Raw genomic sequence first — 5,204 nt, forward strand, 5'->3', positions numbered from 1 at the left:
TGGAGGAAATGGACATATTCCTAGAAAAATATAATCTTCCAAAACTCAATAAGGAAGAATCTAAAAATCTCAATAAACCAGTGACTTGGGAAGAAATTGAAACAGTCATCAAAAAGCTTCCAGCAAACAAAAGCCCAGGGCCAGATGGCTTCACAGGAGAGTTTTACCAAACATTCAAGGAAGAACTAAAAACTATCCTCTAAAGACTATTCCAAAAAATCCAAGAGGAAGGAACACTTCCAAATTCCTTCTATGAAGCCAGCATCACCCTAATACCAAAACCAGATAAAGACAACTCAATGAAAGAGAATTACAGGCCAATATCCCTCATGAACATAGATGCCAAAATCCTCAACAAAATTCTAGCAAATTGACTCCAGAAGATCATCACAAAGATCATACACCACGACCAAGTAGGATTTATTCCAGGAATGCAAGAATGGTACAATATCCGCAAATCAATAAACGTGATACATCACATAAACAAATTGAAAGATAAAAATCATATAGTCATATCAATTGATGCAGAAAAAGCATTCGATAAAATCCAACACCCTTTTCTGATAAAAACTCTTAACAAGGTGGGAGTACAAGGATCATACCTCAACATAATAAAAGCTATATATGATAAACCCACAGCCAACATTATATTCAATGGGCAAAAACTAAAACCATTCCCTCTAAGAACAGGAACAAGACAGGGATGCCCACTCCCGCCACTCCTGTTTGACATAGTACTGGAAGTACTAGCCATTGCAATTAGACAAGAGGAGGAAATAAAAGGCATCCAAATTGGAAAAGAAGAAGTAAAGTTATCCTTATTTGCAGATGACATGATATTGTACATAAAAAACCCAAAAGACTCCATTAAAAAACTAATTGACTTAATAAATGAATTTGGCAATGTTGCAGGATACAAAATTAATGCCAAGAAATCCATGGCTTTTCTATACACCAACAGAGAAACTGCAGAAACAGAGACTAAAAAAGCAATTCCATTTACCATTGCACCAAAAAAATTAAGATACCTAGGAATAAATTTAACTAAGGAAGTAAAGGACCTATATGCGGAAAACTACACGACACTGAAAAAAGAGATAGAGGAAGATGGAAGGAGATGGAAGAACATACCATGTTCATGGATTGGTAGGATCAACATCATCAAAATGTCCATACTTCCTAAAGCAATCTATAGGTTCAATACACTCCCCATTAAAATACCAATGACATATTTCACCGACCTAGAAAGAACTCTCCAAAAGTTAATTTGGAACAATAAAAGACCCCAAATAGCCACAGCAATCTTGAGAAAGAAGAGTAAAGTAGGAGGGATCTCAATACCAGACTTCAAACTATATTACAAAGCCACTGTTCTCAAAACAGCCTGGTACTGGCACAAGAACAGACATATAGATCAATGGAATAGAATTGAGAACCCAGATATCAACCCAAATCACTATGCTCAATTAATATTTGACAAAGGAGGCACGAATATACAATGGAGTCAAGACAGTTTCTTCAATAAATGGTGTTGGGAAAATTGGACAGACACATGCAAAAGAATTAAACTAGATCACCAACTTACACCATTCACAAAAATAAACTCAAAATGGATACAGGACTTAATCATCAGACGGGAAACCATAAAAATATTAGAAGCATCCACAGGCAGCAAAATCTCAGACGTATGCCAAAAGAACTTCTTCACTGACACTACCCCTAGGGCAATGGAAGCTAAAGAGAAAATAAACAAATGGGACTACATCAAAATAAAAAGCTTTTTTACAGCAAAAGAAACCATCAACAAAACAACAAGAAAGCCCACAGTGTGGGAGAACATATTTGCAAATGATACCACTGATAAAGGTTTAATCTCCAACATCTACAAACAGCTTATACAACTAGAAGATAAATAATCCAATTAAAAAATGGGCAATGGACCTAAATAGAACATTTTCAAAAGAAGACAGAAGGAAGGCCAAAAGGCACATGAAAACATGCTCAAAGTCACTAATTGTCCGAGAGATGCAAATCAAAACAACAATGCGGTACCATCTCACACCTGTCAGAATGGCCAACATCAACAAATCAACAAACGACAAGTGTTGGTGAGGTTGCGGAGAAAAAGGAACCCTCGTGCACTGCTGGTGGGAATGCAGACTGGTGCGACCACTGTGGAGAACAGTGTGGAGTTTCCTCAAAAAACTGAAAATGGAACTCCCATTTGACCCACTAATCCCACTTCTAGGAATATATCCCAAGAAACTAGAAACACGAATCAGAAAGGATATATGCACCCCTATGTTCATAGCAGCACAATCTACAATAGCCAGAATTTGGAAACAGCCTAAGTGTCCATCAGCAGATGATTGGATCGAAAAACGATGGTACATCTACACAATGGAATACTATGCTGCCATAAAAAAGAAGGAATTCTCATCATTTGCAGCAACCTGGATGGAATTGGAGAACATCATGCTGAGTGAAATAAGCCAATCAATGAAAGGGAAACACCACATGACCTCACTCATTTGTGGATAATAAAGAGCATTATAAACTGATGAACCAAAAGATAGATTTAGAGACAGTATATCAACAAGTAGACTGTCAAATTACAGCGGGGAGGGGAGGAAGATCTGGGGGAGATAATAGATCAACCGAAGGACTTTTATACATGCATATAAGTACAACCAATGGACACAAAACTCTGGGGAGGGAGGGGATGTGTCGGAGGGAAGGAGGGGGGCAAAAAAAAAAATCAATAAAATATATTAAAAAAAATAAAAGCAAAAAAAAACCAACTTTAAAAACATCTTTTTATTGATTTTTAGAGAGAGAAAAATAAAGAGGGATAGAATGATAGAAACAGTAATGAGAGAGAAACATCATCTATTGGCTGCCTCTTGCATGCTCCCTACTGGGCATTGAGCTTGCAACCTGGGCATATGCCCTGACCTGAATGGAACCAGTGACCTGCTGGTTCATGAGTTGACACTCAACCACTGAGTCACACTGGCCTGGCTAGTTATCTCTTTTGATGGGAGTGATTGTTACTTGGAAGCAACTAGTAAAGGTTAGATAAGTGTAACACTTTGGAAGGTCCTATATAGCGTTAAAATAATCAGAATCCACTAAAATGATGAATCACTAATCTAAAAAGATGACTGTATTTTTTTTTTCTGTTGCTGCATACCATTTGCCACTAACTCAGCAGCTTAAAGCAATACCCACTTTTTATTTCACAGTTTTGTAAGATAAGCACTTAGTATAGAATGACTGGGTTCTCTGCTTTAAAGTCACACAAGCTGAAGTGTCAAGATGGCAGCTGAGCTGGGTGTATATCTACAGGGTCTGGGAAAAAGTATGATTTCAGGCTGATTTAGGGTGTTGGCACAATTAAATTCCTTGCAGCTGTAGAACTAAAGTTTCATTTCCTTGCTGGCTCTCATCTGATGTTTACTCCTTGCTTCTAGAAGCCACCATGTTCCCTTTTCACATGGCGCCCCTTCAACTTCAAGGGAAGTGACAGAGCAGTGAGTCCTTATGCCTCAAGTCTTTCTGACTTCTTACTCTGTCACCATTCTGAGAAAAGAGCCCTTTTTCAAAGACTCACTGGAAAAATCTTCCTATGTTTCTGGTCAACTGAAGAGTTACCTTGATTACATCTGCAAGATCCCTTTTGCCATGTAAAAAAGCAATCAGGAGTAACACTAGCAACCTATGGTCCTAGTAGCCACCTAGAATTCTTTTTACGACAAAGATCCTGGCAATGCAATGCAGCACAATAAAGAAAGTTCCTAAGTACATAAAGACCACTCAGGAGCTATTTTAGCAGTTTAAGCTGAGGTGTTAAAGCTCTAGTTAGTTAATAATAGCAGCTTGTTTGCAATAAACCCTGTTTATGGTTTCAACTTACAGAATCTTCACAAAATTCTTATGATATAGGTAATATATCATAAGGATACAGTTGAAGAAATTGTGGCTTAATGAAATTAGAAAATGTCCTGAATGTCACACAGCTAGTAGTTTGTAGATCTGGACAAACTTACTCCAGAGCCCAGGCTTTCAACCATAATCCCACCTATTTTACCTGAGTTGAAAGGCAGGGGACCACATGGCCACGGTGAAGACAGTATGACAAATGGCCCCTGTGTTCTGTTGGAATCATCTTCATCTTACAAATTTCCATTTTGTGCATTGAACACAGACTATCTATGAAGTACTTTGCTGGGTACTTAAGATGAAATATACCCTATCTCATTAATTCTTACAATACTAAAAACTTCCCAATATTAGAAATAAGAAAACTTAGGCGTCAATTAAACATTTCTTGTCTCAGGTCTGAGTTGTCAGTAGCAGATGAAGACTTTGAACTCTGGTTTGCATAACTCTGAAGGCTTTTTATTACACTGTATGGTTAAAGCTCAGTATGAGAAGCAGAAACATGTAGTAGCTACAAGCATGGAGGCTGATGCCTTCCTGCCTGTGTGTGAAGATCAGTTCTGCTACCTACTTGTCTCTCTGGCCTTTATTTCCATTTCCAACTGTAAAAGAAGTGTATTTTCTGGTTTATGAAGACTATAGCAAAAATTAATGAATTATTACAGGAAAACTCTTAGAACAGTGCCTAGTATATAGTAAAAACTCAAAAAACGTAAGCTATGAGAAAGGTCTGGGAGAAATGTGTGGTATAGACCAGTGTTTCCCAAACTTCTCTCATGATGAGAATCATCTGGTGGAGTTGTTAAAATACAGATTCCTAAATCCCAACTAAGAAGTGCTAACCTAGAATTTTTGGGAACATATAGGTAAAATTTTATAGTTAACTACTAAGTTAAGTATACAATTTAACTACTAAGTTAACTACTACTAAGTTAAGTATACAATTTAACTACTAAGTTAAGTATACAATTTAACTACTAAGTTAACTACTAAGTTAAGTATACAATTTTACCTATATGTTCCCAAAAATTCTAGGTTAGCACTTCTTAGTTGGGATTCAGGAATCTGTATTTTAACAACTCCACCAGATGATTCTCATCATGAGAGAAGTTTGGGAAACACTGGAAAACTATAAATTAGTTTTACCTGTCCTTTGTGTTATTTGCATCATTAAAAGCTGATGATACCAGGGAATAGGGATTGGCTAAATGATATAGGGTAACAATATTTCTCAGTGGGGCTAGCTAATTAAGCTAGTGTTG

The sequence above is a fragment of the Pipistrellus kuhlii genome, unplaced genomic scaffold, assembly GCF_014108245.1.
Source record: "Pipistrellus kuhlii isolate mPipKuh1 unplaced genomic scaffold, mPipKuh1.p scaffold_m20_p_3, whole genome shotgun sequence".
Classification (NCBI taxonomy): domain Eukaryota; kingdom Metazoa; phylum Chordata; class Mammalia; order Chiroptera; family Vespertilionidae; genus Pipistrellus; species Pipistrellus kuhlii.